Source organism: Nannospalax galili, unplaced genomic scaffold (genome assembly GCF_000622305.1).
Source record: "Nannospalax galili isolate Female #2095 unplaced genomic scaffold, S.galili_v1.0 scaffold488, whole genome shotgun sequence".
Taxonomy (NCBI): Eukaryota; Metazoa; Chordata; class Mammalia; order Rodentia; family Spalacidae; genus Nannospalax; species Nannospalax galili.
Window position 1 is genome coordinate 2,681,733 of NW_008360316.1, and position 16,388 is coordinate 2,698,120.

The window sequence follows — 16,388 nt, forward strand, 5'->3', positions numbered from 1 at the left end:
TTTTTTCATTTTAAAAAAAAATGTTTTTGTTTTTTTTTTTTTTTTTTTTTTTTTTTTTTTTTGGTGTTTACTACAACCAAGTGTTCTGACTGGCATGGTTCATAAAATTAAACATGTTTAGGTGAAGCCCCCATTCAGGTTGACAGAACATCCTGTCCCCTTTCAGTAGCCTAGACTTGATGCCACTGCTGGAGGAAATGTACCAGGTACTTGAAGAATCTCTCGAAAGAGAAATGCTAACATAAATGGTAATTTTCTTTTTTGCTTTTTATTTATTTATTATTATTATTTTTGGTCTTTTTGAGATAGGGTCACCTTGTAGCCCCAGCTTGCTTGGAACTCATTACGTAGACCAGGATGGCCTTGAACTTGCAGAGATCTGCCTGTCTCTGCCTCCTGAGTGCTGGGACTAAAGGCATGTGCCACCACTCCCGGCATTATTTTTTAAATGAGGATTTCCTACTTGAGTACTATATTTACACCCCCCTCTGACTCCTCCCCACACATCCTCACTCCCTCTCAATTTCTTGTTCTCTTTCAGATCTGCTTTTGTGGAAACAAGCCACACAGAAGACACTGTCTAGAGTCCAGACTCTTAGAAACCACTGTAATTCTTGCCCTCAGTGTCAAATACAAGATATGGGCCTCTTTATACTCCTTGTAGAAGCACAACTGCTGCTATGAATGTTCTAACACACAGGCAGACAACACAGATTGCTCTCTGATGAGGGCAATGAGGAAGAAAGGGGAAGGGACCTGAAGGTTTTAAGCAAGTGTAATGGGGAGGGAATGGCACTGAACAGAGAAAGAACACAAGACAGAAGCTTTGCTTTCAAGTGTTGAATCTGAGGGCCTGGGAAACCATTTGCATGCATGGGTAACACGGATTAGTCAAAGTCCTTTCTATTCACCCTATGGTTATTAATGCATAGCATTAGTCACTAGTTACTTCCTTAGAGATAAACTATACACCAAATCATGTCAGGAGGCACCTGAATGGTGATGGGGCCCAGGGCTCCTGTGGCTTATCTTCTGCCCTCCCCTGGGTCATCCACATCTTAACTGTCTCTGTATGAGCTGTCTGCAGGATCTTATTTAAGGGATAACAGTGACCCCCCCACCCCTTTTTTTGGCTCAGTGTAAGAAAGCAGTTGAACTGTTAACCTTCCTTCACAACCTATTTAGTAAGTTGGCTATTTTCTTGGGCAATCTTCTAAGAGCTAAGAGTCTCTGTCTCACTTCAGGTCTCTTTTGTATACAATAGAGGGTCTGTTAGGAAGTTTCTAGAAAAGGAACATTTTCCCCTTTGTCAGCAATTACATGTAAGTAACGTCCTTAATGAGTCCTTAATGAGCAGAGCTACTCCAAGAGCAACCTGGAGGCTCTGGGGCTTATAAAGTGGCTTCTGAATTCACTGATTTTGTTATAAACAGCCTGAGAAGGGTCTCTTGGCAAAACTGCAGCAGACTAAAATTTTGACCTAAAATTGAAATTTAAGCTGCCACATAAGTCTCAAAAGAGACTTGCTGTGAAGAGCATAGGAGGCAGGGGTGGGGTGGGACATGGGGAGGGTTGGGAGGGGGTGCCAGGACAGGGATGAGAACTAACTTTGCGGATAGCAAAACAAATGCATATTCAACAGCTCTGGAAAGCTGAGAGTAACATGGAGAAGTCACAAAGGGCAGTTTGTTTTCACAAGTTCATGACAGACTGTTGGGAGTCCATTTTACCCTCTCAGAATTGTGCATGTGTGCGTGTTTACCTTGTGTATGCAGGTGCCTGTGTGCAGGTCAGAGTTGATGTTGCATATCTTCCTCAATAGCTCGCCACCTCAATTTTCGAGGCACAGCCTGGCCTCTCACCAAATGTGGAGCTTGCTCATTCAGCTACTGTGGCTGACTATGGACTTCAGGGATTCTCCTGTTTCTGACCCCACCCTGACTCAACTCCATCACTGCTGGGATTATAGGCACACATGGCTATGCCTGGCTTTTTTCTTATGTGGGTGCTGAGGATTGGACTTAGGTCCTTATGTTTGCTCAGGAAGCACTTTTACCAATTGAGCCATCTCCCTAGATTTTAAATAGTAAAAAGGTGGGCTCTGTCAACCCTCTGGACTCAAACTGCAATGTTTAAGAATACCAGTTACATAAGGGACACCGAGGAATAAAGTGTCCATTATTATCATAACTATTACTACTATTATTAATTAAAATAAAATAATTGTTATAGAAAGTGGTCTAAAATGGAATCTGATAGTTGGTCTGGGTCAGTATCAAATCACTTTCATGCTGGGTATAAGATACTTCTCCAGTGAGCAGTGAGTTTCCCCACAGACCGTGGAGGATGGTAACTTTTTTTTTTGAGACAGGGTCTCCCTGTAGCCCCAGCTGTCCTGGAACTCACTATGTAGACCAGGCTGGCCTGGAACTCACAAAGATCCACCTGCCCCTGCCTCTGCCTCTCAAATGCTGGGATTAACGGCATGCACCACCATGCCCAGCTAGAGGATGGTAACTTTTTAAACAGTGAATAAATCCTCAAGTAGACAACTCTGTTAACTATAATTGCTTCTTGATTTTGTATTTTGTATTAAAAACAACACTTTTGCTGGACATGGTGGCACACACCTACAATTTCAGCATTTGGGAGGCTGAGGGAAGAGGATTGTGAGCTTGAGGCCAATCTGGGTTACATAGTGAAACCTTTTCTCATAAAACTAAGGTCTGGGCGTGTTGTTCAGTGATAGGGAATTGCTTAGCATGTGCAGGGCCCTAGCCTCCATCTTCAGCATTACAAAACTAAAAAATAAATAAATCCCAAATCAAAACCCACTTTTAAATATTAGTTTCCAGGATCATGCTCATGTCAGAGTTTTGAAATGTCTTTTATATTATTAAGTTTATATCACATGGAACTGTTATAATGACCTAATGTAATATTTAATTCTCTTTGAATACAGATGGATTTTAAAAAACAGGACAGGTGTCTTTTTTTTCAAAGGACTTATTTAAACAATCTAGCAGTCAGAAAGACAGCTCAAAAGAATGCTCTGACTCCCTTTTGTTTCTAGAATTTCTTCTCTCACATTCATCATAAAAGGGCAAAATCCAGACTTACTGAGTTACAGACCCTTTCTTCGTGGTCACTTTCTTTCCTGGGCCAGAACTGGTAATGTTTCCCAAACAGCTGGTCATCAGGACAGGCTTCTCTGGTAGGTCTTCCTCTCCATATAGGCTTCTCCATCATGCTCACTCCTGGCCCTCTGCCTCTGCCCGATCCTACTCCTATCTTCCTCTTTTAAGGCTGCTTGAATATGCGTCTCACTATTCTTTCCTTTAATTCTGCACTGTGTTGGGGACAGACTTCCAAATCCTTGATGCTTCCTTCTCTTGCCAGAGTAATGAACTCAGAACTAAGGATCCTCTACCCCTTTTTGCTTTGGGAACCAGACCTACTCAGTGCTTTCAATCATTTCTGGGGCAATCACTGACCTGGAGCTCCCCAGCCCTTCATCTTGGGAGCAATTCCTCAAGGAAGCTCGCTTTAGCCATGAAGTCACCTCCACGATTTATTGAAGGCCAGCTGCTACAAAACTCAACCTATGCCTGACATTTTCACAACCCAAACCACTCTCTAGATATGTGCTTATATTTATTGCTTTAAATACACCAACCCCTTGGATGTCTTTGTGAAAGCGCCAATAAAAAGATGTGTTGGTTTAGGTATGCTGACTTCTGCTAATGTCCTATGGGGCCTACTCACCAGAAAAACATGGATGAGATTAGAGGCTCCTGGAATTAGATACTCCAAAATTCATCTTGTTCTCATTTTTTTTTATTTTTTAGAAGCATTTCATTATAGCTTTAACATACTCTATAACAATTTCTAAAGCAAAGATACGTATCTTTCAAAAGTGTCTATAAAATTTTTAGGTTCACAGTTGAATTAATAGTTACATAATATTGAACTCAGTATAAACCCTGTAAGATATAAAATTGAGTGAGTTTTTAACCTTTAAAAAAATCTACATCAGTAGCCAAGCAAACACTTTCCATGAAGTAATAAAATATGCCTATTAATTGTTTCCAAATACAAATACCAGTGATATTCCATAGTTTATCATTAGGCAGCTAGAACAATTTGGCTATAATTTTAGCCAGAAATGTTCAGTTCTTCTTGAGGAAGGAGAACTGCTTGGATTTGCCACTAGCTTCTTGAATATATTGCTCTGAGGAAGAGCACTCAATTCATTACTTCTGTCCTACATGCAGGTGTTTCGCTTGGCCTCTTCTAAATGCTCATGGAGGAGTCTCACCAGAGCAGATCGCAGGAGCCAAACAAAACTCTATGCCAGTGAATAGGCATCATATTGGTGTTTAAAGTAGCAGCTACTCTGTCTACAGCAGAAGAATGCATTCAGGTATATCAGGTGTGAGGAACTCAACTTGTTATGAGCTACTGTAGTGGTCCAGGCAAGACTAGATTGAAGGAGAACTATTTTAAAGAGACTTAGGAGAGTTTGGGGAGCATGCACCAGCAGGAGGACCTGGGTTTGGATTCCAAACACACATTAAAAGCTGGGCATAGCGGTACATGTCTGTAATCCCAACCCTGAGAGGTGAAGACAGGCAGGTATATCCTGGGAGCTCACTGATCACCCAGTCTAGCAAAAATGGTGAGCTCTAGGTTCAGTGAGAGACACTGTCTTAAAAAAATAAGGTAGAAAGTGATTGAGAAAGACACCTGCCACCTACCTCTGGCCTCTACATGTGCACGGGCAAGCACACATGTATACACCACACATACGTAGACACATATGTGAGATTTAGGAGGTAAAAACAACAGGGCATTCATCCCAAGGAGAGAGAAGCCTGGAACTTAAGAAGGACAAAAGGATAAAGGGTTCATACAACCTCAGGAATTAATGATTCTGGTTTGAAGTGGCCTCTGAGGGGAAGAACTGACCATGCAGGAGGAACAGACCTCTCATTGCTCACCTGCTTGGAGCATGACATAAACATAACCAGAGGCTCATTTGACTTGCCCCTTCTACCATCTGGGAGAAAAATGACTGGGTTATTACCAAAAGTTTTGGAAGAAATACTTGTCAGATTGGCACTTTATAAACCTTGGTTATAAACTCTGCTTAAAGCAATTAATAAAGCCATAGATGAACAGATCTGCTATTCCTTGACTTTATTTTTAGGGAAATGTTATGCAAGAGCTCAGACGTTTTCCAGGGAAGGGGAAAAGTCTGGTAGCCAGACAGTGCATGCTCTGAGTGTAGGGCGGAATCTACCATGTCAGCATCTTCCAGGTCTCAGTCTGATCTTGTGAATTTCCCTTTTACTTTAAAAACAAACAAACAAACAAACAAACAAACAACAACAACAACAACAACAACAAAAACAGGGTCTCTTGTAGCCTAGGCTGGCCTTGAACTCACTAGGTAGCTGAGAATGGTCTTGAACTCCTGGTCCTTTTGTCTCTACCTCTTGAGTGCTGGGATTACAAGTGTGCCCCACCACACCCTCCTTTCCTCCCTCATGATGTCGACTGTGTTGTGCTTGGCTGTGGAGTGTGATTTAGCTTCAAGTCCCTGGTGGTCAATAGATGCGCTGTTCTACACACATGCTGCACAACACAGCCACTGCTGGCCAAGGTGGCAGCTGAGTTCCTGACAGGCACCTGGCATACCTGAAGGCTCATGCTGTCGTGTCTGTGTGACACACTCTCTGGGCTTCAAAGATGGAGTATAGACTAAGAGAATGAAAAATGGTTCCTGAATATCTCTTTCTATGCTGCTTCCATCTTGATGTGAGACTAGTCTGGTATTGTTAGGTTAAATAAAATATATTAGTAAAATTAATTTCACTTTTAGTATTTTTAATAGAGCTACTAGAAGTTCTCCATGTCTCCCATTATATTTACACTGGAGAGTGCTATTCAGGATAGTGGACTCTAAACTATTTTGAATTGTTGGTTGCCAGGAGAGACAAATTTTCTTTCTGCCACAATTTCAAGCAATAAGCCTCTTCCATAACCTGTTTGTTTTTTTTTGGGGGGGGATGGAGAAGTGGGTAGGAGGAAGCTGGAGAAGGGACATTCTGAAGTTTTTGAAAATGCAAGGTCCTTTTGTATTTCAAGTTGGTAGATTCAAGTAGGAAAAGTTAGCCAGCTGTTTTTCTACTATGTAACGATGACTGCCAATTTTCCAGAAGGGATAAAAGTTCCCTCTATCTTAACTTGACCCAGACAACTTTACCTTCTATAATCACCTGAGTGATTAATTTTTCCATTAATTTGGACTTTTTACAAAAGTAAAAGAAACTAACTTGAATTATCTTTGGCAGAAATGGAAGTTCATTGGCTTGTGGCTATCTGAAAGTTCAGAGGTGGCTGCAGCTTTGAGCAGAGGTGGCTCCAGGATGTACACCTTGCCCTCTGTTCAGCTTTGCTTCTTAGTTCACCCACTAACAGGCACTTTCTCTGTCTCTCTATGAGCACCTGGCAGCTCCAGGCTTATATAGGAAAGCTGGCAGTCTATGAGTTCACTCCAAACACTGGTTTTTATAAAGAGCCCCAACTTGTCTTCAGGCAGCCAGCATGGGTTCAGTGGCCATTCCTGGACTGACAGTAAATGGCAGGTAAATAGGAAGGCCAGCTTCAGGGACAAGCCCTAGGTTGAAGATCCAGAGCCACAGTAGGGCAGAGGCACCAGAAAAGTACCTCTTTTTGTTTTTAATGTTTTAGAGTTTTTAATTATGTGCTTGTGTGTATGCACATGAGTGCAGGTGCCTGTGGAGGCCAGAGGAAGGTGTCAGAGCCCTGAAGCTGGGGTTACAGGTAGTTGTAACATGAGCTGCCCCATGTAGTCATGATTCACCCAAGGTAAGTGCTAGGAACTGAATTTGAATTCTCTGTACAAAGAGTACACACTCTTAACTGCTGAGCCATCTCTCCAGTTCAGGAAGTGTACTTCTTAAAAGAGAGGAAGGGACTGAGGGCCAGGCCATAATAAAGGGAGATGGATGCAGGGCAGGCAGAAGATAATGAGATGCCACAGTGCCCTGAAGTGCTACTGGGCCAAGTGGGTGGGGCATCCCTCAGAGCACACTGGGAAATCTCTGCCCATTTACATAGGCAGCTTTCCAGTCCTGTCCATCAAAATCAGGATACAATCATTAAACACACACACACAAACACACACATACACAAACACACAACACTCACACTCAGACACATGCACACACAGAAACACACTCAAATACACACACACAAACATACAACACTCACACTCAGACACATGCACTCACATACATATACACACATACTAACACACTCAAATACACACACACACAGAGTATATAAGAATGCATATAAAACTACAGTCTGAAGCAACTGGCACACTCCTACAACAGCTGCTTGTTCCTGGTTCTGAAAGCATCCAAGTCTAAGGCCATACCACCCTGAACCAGCCCAATCTTATCTGAAGGCATCCAGACTCCCACAATGAATTCTTTCTCCCATTGTACCACGGTGGCAATCATCATAACTGAGAATCTCACCTGCTGGAATCCTGTTCCATAAACTGGAAGCCCATCATTAGTTTTGCATTGTCATTTATATGAAATTTTTAATCATTTATATAAACCAGATGTGCCCTGGTTGGTGCGTAACAGCATGCTATACTTCCATCTTAAACTCCCTTCTCTCATCTAATCCACCCTGGTCATATTTTCCTGTATAGAACCTTGGTTTGGTGGCCTTTCTCAGGCACCTCTGTTCCTTTCAGCAGACCTAAAGCTTCATGAACCACCATCTGACAGGGCCACTTCCCTCTGAAGATGTCAGAGAGGTAGGTGGAATGTGAACATGATGGTCCCAAATACACATTTCCACATGTTGTGTGAAAGGAAAAGTTCAAAACCACATAAAACAGTCTCTGTGACCACTGAGCATAAATATTACAAACAAACAAAATCAGCATGTAACAAGCACTTTAATTTGCTGACAGCTATTTAAAAAAATTGACATCAGAACAAATGACAAATGGCACTACCACAACAAAACTTCTGAGTGAAGAAAAAAATAACTCACAATCAAAGCCGCCTGGTCTCTAATTAACACACAGTATCCTTGCAAGAGAAGCCAAAATAAAATAAACTGCCAAAAGGGAAAGAGGTACTGGGGGAGGGGAGTGCTGGTCCCCAAATTTGGAGCTTACCACAATGTACTTAAAAAAAAATCCTAGTTCATGAAACTTTAGTGTAGAGAAGACTTGGAGTCCATGGTCAAAGATGTGGCTCAAATGTCAAGTCTGTTTGTGCCTTTAGACTCTGTCGTGTCCATATGCTTAAAATTCTAACATATCACAGGGTGAGTCACTTCAGATAAAATGAAATGCAAGCAACATTTTAGGGAGGATTGATTGACATGTACTAAATTATCTGGTTTATCATCACTCTGGGTATTGTCTGAAGTGACTGAGTGTGGTTGCTCAGACCCTGGAGTCCAAAAGACTTGTGGGGATCCCCATGTCTCCCTTGCCTTGCCACAGAGCCTCAGTCTAAGCCTCGTTCTAAACCTCAGTCTCCCCAGGCAGTTGCAGGTTCATGAATGAGCTGATGTTTAATTAATTATGCATGTAATTATATATGTACAGTGTATCTATGTGAAGTGTATACAGTCAGCCCTCTACATCTGCATGCTGTATATCTTTGGAATCAAGGATAGGTAGAAAATGTAATAAAAAAAAACCAAAAACAAAAAACCAAAACACCAAAATATACAGAGGGCTGAAAAATGTCTTAGTTGGTAAAGTGCTTGCTGCACCAACATGAAGACCTGGTCTGATCTCCAGAACCCACATTAAAAAACTTGGGCATGGTGGCACTCATCTTAGCACTGGGGGGCAGAGACAGATGGATCCCTGGAACTTGCTGGCCAGTCAGCCCAGGCTAATTGGCAAGATCAAGGCCAGTGAGAGATCCTATCTCAAATTAAAGAGGATAGCACTTGAGTAACAACACCTAAGGTTGAATTCTGGCCTCCACATGCTCAAGTACACACGAACTGTGTCTGAACCAAACATGGACATCTTTTTTTTCTGTCCTTATTCCTTAAACAATATGGCATAAGAACTACTTCTATTTTCACAAGAACTGTATAAAGTATACAGGAAGATGTGTGAAGGTTCTATATAAATAGTATGCCATTTTATATAGGAACTAAAGAGTCTTCAGATTTGGGTGTGTGTGAGGGATCCTGAAGTCAACCCCCCAATAGAGAACAACTGCATTTTTTCTGATAAATAGTAACTGCTATATAAACACTACTTACTCATTATTTACATGCCTTATTTTCTTTAGTTTCTTTATATACACCTCTAGGTATATATACTATCTTTGTATGTATTTTTGATCTCACAAAAGTGACAAAAACTGAAGTTCAAAAGTATGTAAGGATATCGCAAACAAAAGACAATTTTGAAAATGCCTCCGACCCCAGACTAATATAGGTTAGGTCTCATATTCACAAGCAGGAGCTGTGCTGAGTAGAAAGAAGTTAGATGGGTCTCTTTCATTCAGACTGATGCTGTCACTCTTGCAGTTCTGCAGAGAAGCAGATAGGATATAGGAGTGTGGTCTTATTTCTACCAGGAGAGAGAATCAGAAACTACAGAGTCTCCAACTTCTTAAAGATATACCATTTCCTTTGTTTCTTAATCAATGAGGAGAAAAACCAAAAACAACATGTTCCATATAACAGCTATGAGAGCCATTTTATGATGACTTATTAGGTAGATGTCCATATTTTCTCATTTTAGAGCCCAAATCTTTATAGGCCTATAAACTGAGCAAGTAAATATTTCTGACTTTTCTTTTTATTATCAATCAAGAGGGTTTTCTCTTGCTTAGGTTTCATTATTTTCCTTTCTGGTGATTGTCTCAGGAGATGGTTGTCAGTTGTACTCCTGTTTATTCAGACAGTGAAGTATCTGGAAACACAGCACGCTCCTTCTTGTAGGTTACTATACTAGAATGTGTTGTGAAAATCAACAAACAATTTGGCCAAGTTCAATTCTCAGGGAAACCATACAAAGATGGCTAAATGTTATTTAAGACCAAGAAGCAGGTCTGTGCTGATGGGCTTTGCTAAACTACGAGGCTGACCAATCCTCACTTGTGGTCACAGGTTTGTGAAGCCTGGTATTTGAGGAAAATATGACCCATCTTTTCCAGTATTACCACGTTAAAGATAATCCCAACAAAAGTTGGGTATGGTGATGCATGCCTTTAATCTCAGCACTGCAGAGGTAGAGGCAGGCAGATCTCTGTGAGACTGAGGCCAGCCTGGTCTATATAGCTAGTTCCAGGTCATACGGGGCTACAGAAAGATCCTGTCTCAAAAAGGTAAAAAAAAATTCTAATAAGTTTCAGTTAGTTGCATAGGTGTTTCTGGGTTGTTCTTACTTTAAATACCTATGATTATATCACTAGAGTAATTCCTTACCAATTCCATAAATCTACCTACAATTTCAAGTATGATGAAAAAATAAGGTTAGACTAAAGCCTTATGCTTGCTTTAAAAACCTTTTATTTCCATGGCTGACTGTATGCTGTGCTATAAGGGAAATATCCCAACTCCACTCACATTTAATGAAGAAATCTTTCCTTTGCATGATCAACACATGAGAACCACACATATGAGCAGCTCCCAGAGCCCAACCTGGGATGGACTTCAGGCTGGATGTCTTTGGTACTTCCTCATTGCATGGGAGACTTGTTTTTGTTGTCTTTCTGGTCTATCACTCACATCAGCATTAGGATTCAGAGGCGGCTCTTCTTCCTGGTGCCTGAACAATGCCTTGAATCTGTGGTGGTTGGATTTTGGTCACTATAACAAATATCTGAGGTGATTAATTTATGAATGTTATTTGGAACATAGCTTTGGAGGTGTCATTTCATGATGGGTTGGTTGGCCCTATTGTTTTAAGCCTCTGGCAATGCAGCCTAACATGAAGAAAGCCCATGGCAGAGCAAGACCACTCCCCTCCAACCAGGACTCGAAAGAGGAGGTGGAAGGGGGGCGCTCCCCAAACTCCCTTAAAGGACACACTCTCCATGACCTGAAGACCTGCCACCAGGCCATGCCCATTAGGAACTCCACCTCCTCCCAACAGTGCCACAGCTGGTAACAGGCTGAGTACACCTTGGCATTTGAAAAGAATTTCAGAATCCAAATTATACCAGGCCACAGTTACATCTATACCATTTAGAAAAGGAGACTGGCTCCCTGAGGGATTCATTTTTTAAATTTTTTGAACAAACACTTCTTTCCTAATGTCTCTCATCAAGTGCCTCCTCAGGCTTTTGAAAGTAGCAGGAGTAGATTAAGCACCTCTCTGTAGTGTGGGGCAGAAACAGCTCCCCTCTGGGAAGGAGGATGGACGCCTCCACGCAGCGGATGCTAACCTTATGACAATTCCTCACCTGATGCATAGGCCATTCCCATCTGCCAACCCTGGTCCTTCAGAGACACCGTGGAACCACAGCTGAGCAAGGCAGTGTGTGTGCCTTCTTGGCTTACTGGTGGAGCACATGCAACTTGCAAACAATCTCAGTCTTTTCCTATTTCATGTGGTTACTCCAAGACCTGTAATCAACTGGGCTACGAAATCCAAATTCTTGGGGAAGAAGAGCCATGAATGACTTTGACTGGCTGGCAGCCAGAACGATGCCCCTCCACCGTTCTTCCTTCTATTTGCACTTAGCCCAGTGGGGTGCGCACTGTGTGTTCCTAAGTGTGTTTGTAAAGTCCACAAATAAATTCACTCCTGTATTTAGGGTTTTTAAAAAGGAGGCTGCTCTGTGCCAGTAACTGATGCTTGGCCCAGGAGTCAGAGTTAGCAGTTTGTAAGCTTTGAAGTGAGAGGACTTTTTCCCCTCTTTTATTAGCAATGGAATGAACTTTAGAGGAAAAAAAAAGTTGGTGAGGAGAATTTTTCCATGGTGAGCCACGTAATGTCTCTGGTACAATTCCCTATTTAGAAAGCCAGCTGCCTTAAGGCATCCACAGGAATACCTTGTGTGTCTCACACAACCCCTGCCCAGAAGAATGCAGTTAGCTGTGTGTATTTATAGTGGACCATCTTCTCTTATACATCTGACATGAGCTAAAATGTTACAATGGAATAGTATTTTAGGTATTTTAGAGTAGTGATTTCTAAACTTTAATGTGAAGATAGATCAGAGTTCAGGCAATGGGGCTCCACACCCACAGATTTTGACTTGTGTGTGTGTGTGTGTGTGTGTGTGTGTGCAGTTACACACACACATATTATTTTGAGAAACTGTCATTTTAACAAGCAACCTAGATGAGTTAGACATAAGCATTCAATGGCCTTTACTGAGAAACAACCACTTAGAATCTTAAGAAATTTAAGATTCTTTGGCCCAAAATGTCGGGGTTTTAAATTGCTGCATATTTCTGCACAGAAAGGCTAAAAGATCATTTGTCCCTCCAAGAGAAGGAAGAGTGCATATGTTCTTGATTTCCCACAGGTCATTTCCAAAGTAATTAGCGTAGGTGACCTTATTCTGACTTTGCTGATTAGGCAGTCACCTCAGGTCAAGAGGTGTGCTGAGGGCTAGATGGCTGTGACCAGGGCAGGAACCCAGGTCACCTGAACTTAGAGCAGAGGTGACGCTTGGTGCATCTCTTTACACACGGCTGAAGTGAGAAGCCCTGGGACACGCAAAAAGGAAATACTACCACATTACGTGACCTTGATTTAGAGCCAGTTTTCCTGGAAGCTCGACATCATCGGGGAACTTTGGGAAAGCTGGCCAAGGGAACTTTGCTATGTTCTACTTTGGAGCATTTAAGCCCTACTGGAGAAACTTTTATTGCATAGTTCTGGTACTGGGGAAAAGAAACACACATGGGGCCATGGGGAAACCATTATCACCAGTTTTCCATAGCTCAGGGCCATGGTGTTCACTAGGACAGACATGAGCTGAGATCTCAATTTATTATAGATCTAAGTGTGCGTCTACAAAGTGAAGAAACAGGGTGCCCTTAAAATCCCGAGTGCCATGTATATTTAGAAGACTAAGCAGATGACTTCTTTGATTTCAAATCTTCTACCAGGACTTCCTGGATGTCTTTTGAGGTCCCAAATACCATATCATGAGGTGCCTTAGGGAAGATAAAACTCTTTGACAGTGGAAAGAACTCTCATTCTATAGCCCTTCCTTCCCTTTGCCCACAAGGGAAGATCTGCCTTCAATCTTGTGAGAAAAACTATAAATAAAATGGACTAGACAAAGAAATACTTAATCACATTCATTGAGAAAACCTCAGCAGGAACAATGAGTCTTTTCAATGGCTGAAGATGATATGAATAGACAGAACACTTGCTGTTGAATATGTCTCTGGCTCCTGAGTGAAAATGCTGTTTGCCATTAGATATTAGTTTAATTCTAGAGCTTCAAATGTTATGTTCATGTGCCAAGAAACCACTGTAGTCAACTACAAAGCATGGTTTATGGAAATCACTAGAAGCATTCTTAAAATGTTAACTTTTAAAAGCAGCCTTTTCCCAGAACGCCCCTCACTCTTAGGAATGGACATGGTCTGGGCATGTTTCTAGTAGTCCCCTTGTGAGCCCTTTCCTCACTGACCATACCTATACCCAGGTGCCATCTCTTTTAATGACACAGTTCCTCCTGGGACAGCAGAGAATGCTTCCGAGACTTCATCTCAGACTCAGGCTGGTCTTTGCTCCTCTCTAGATAAGTGATTCTTCAACAATGTTACATAGTGTTTAATTTCTCAAAGAATCAATGGACTGCTGAATCAAAATACAGTGGCAGGTAACAGGTGAAATGGGGATGCTGGCCCTGGATGAAAATCACACGCTGTGTTCTCACACCTTTCTTCATTCAGATCTTCCCCCAGAGGAAGACTAGAGATGCTGAATAGATTTTTGAATTAGGAAAACTATAGCAGTCCTCTCATTTGATGCCAAATAGAAACCCCAGTCTCACCCAGCTGTGTTCTGTTTCAAAACATCATTTGCTCCTTGCTGAAACCAACCAACCAACCAACAAACCAACCAACCAACCAACCAACCAACCAACCAACCAACCAACCAACCAACCAGCCAATGGAAGAAACTGTCACAGTTTAAAAAAAATAGAAAGTTTTCATAGATAAGTGAAATGTAATTTAATAGGATCACTTTTTTTCCTCCTGGTTGGTAGGAAAGTTCACTAAATTTCTAAAGAGAGGTCTGGAAAGATAGTCATGTATCACTTAAAGACGGGGACATCTGGGAAATGCATCCTAATTTCTTCATTGCCTGAATATCACAGAGGGTACTTACACACACTAAGATGTCACTGGGCCATGTAATCTCATGGGACTGTCCATAAGTGCATGCTGTCTTCTGTTGACTGAGATGTTGGTCAGCAGCATGTGACTATATACAAATGTGACCACTGACCTAAACCTCTGTGCTTGCTCAGGGGGCTTGTGAGCATCTTAGCAACGTCATGATCAACTTGGCCCCTCTGCAATGTGCAAGTCAGCTACTTAATGAGAATGAAAGTTGGCAAATAGCCCAATTCATCACTCTGGAATTGGAGTTGCAGAAGTGAGGGTGCACAGAGGGGGCTTGCTAGTACAGCACTGTCCAGGACAGGAAGCACATTCCAAGAAGTGGCCCCACCTGCCAGTCACACACCCACTGACCCCATCCTGTCAGCTGTTAATCTCTAACTGATAAATCTGCATGTTCTTTGTCCTCTTTCCTATCAAAGGTGCAGCTGAGGCCTGCAAGCCCACTCTTGCAGGCCAGGATGAGTGTGCTATGCTATGCTTGGCTCCCACATTCATGGAGGTCCTGGACACTCTAGTGTTTTGGCTGACATGTTTACCAGGTGAAAGACAAGTGGTGCCAGCCCTGGGCTATCTCATGTGCAGTGGCCTCTGGACATGAGTCCATATTGGGGTAGACCCAGGGGCTTCTGTTCATTTCTGCAGAGTGAGGCAGAGGCAGCAGTGCCATACTCCAGACCCTCACTTCATCTCTTCCCACCGCTAGTTCTGTTTCCCAGCATTGTGAGCATCCTACTGAAAATACAGGAGGATAGACCAGCATGAACATCCACTCTAAGAGACCATCCCTTGTAGCAGGTCTACTCTTAGACACAATGATAATCCCCCTGCTGATTGAAACTCAGCAGTGTATATGCTGACTTGGATCTAGAGGGAAAGGCTTAAGTAGAGCTGGACAGTGGGCTTCTGGCTATTTAGAAAGAAAATACAGAACCTGGAGAACAGGCCTGAAATGGAAGTGCAATAGCATTTCACTCTACAAATAAGGCTGTGCCTAGCCACAGAGGCCTCCACAGTGGTCCCTAAAGCACAGGGCTTCAGTGGCCCCTTGTTGGGGTCTAAGTGAATTCTGGCTGTGTGTCACCTAGTATGGGTTTGTGGAGAGCACCTGAGAACTGAGGAAGCTGGTACCTTAGGCCATGCAGAGTTCTTCTCTCTACCCCTGTTGGTTCTACGACCTCGTTGGTCATTGTTCACGGCTTTATTTTAGAGAATGGGCAAAGAAAATGTAAAAGAAAATGTAAAGCAATTCAAAAAAAGTATAAAGCCTCTAAGCTCAGCCTCTTTGGCTGGCTCAAAGAGACGAACAAAGTGTGCTGGATAGCTTTAGTGTCAACTTGACACACCTGGGTTGAGGGAGCCCCAGTTGGGGAACCGCCTCCATTGAACAGGCCTGTAGCCATGTCTGAGGGGCATCTTCTTAATTGTTGTGTGATGTGGGAGGGCCCAGCCCACTGTGGGTGGTGCCAACCCCTGTGCAGGTGGGCCTGTGTTGCATAAGAAAGCAGGCTGAGCAGGGGCCAGGGAAGCAAGCCAGTAAGCAGCATTCCTCCAAGGCCTGTGCTCCAGCTCCTGCCTCCAGGTTCCTGCCCTAAGTTCCTACCTTGGGCTCCCTGATGAACTGTGCCCTGGAGATGTAAGATAAAATAAACCCTTTTCTCCCCAAGTCTGTATTGGTCAGAGTATTTTCTCACAGCAATGGAGAGACAAACTAGGACACAAAGAGACTCTGGTTCACTGAAGACCTGGTCCCTAGAGTTCTTAGGTTGATCTTTTACAAGTGACCAATTATCAACGAAGCAGTCAATCATGCACTTAATATTGGGCCTGTAATCAACATGTACACTGATTATGATTGACTCAGAACTATTCCAGTTTCCAAGGGCGACAAATTGTATTAATCAGTTCGGTGTATAATTAGCACATAACTTAAGGGAATGTGGACAGGCTGTCTAAGAGGAGTTACAGTGAAATTTTTC

The 16,388-nt window shown here is 42.5% G+C and overlaps 1 protein-coding gene across 1 annotated transcript in view; it reads right to left on the bottom strand.

The window, feature by feature from the left end:
* The window catches only part of Atp8a2 (ATPase phospholipid transporting 8A2), a 604,547-nt gene that overhangs the window by 153,212 nt on the left and 434,947 nt on the right, over positions 1–16,388 (bottom strand). The window lies entirely within an intron of this gene.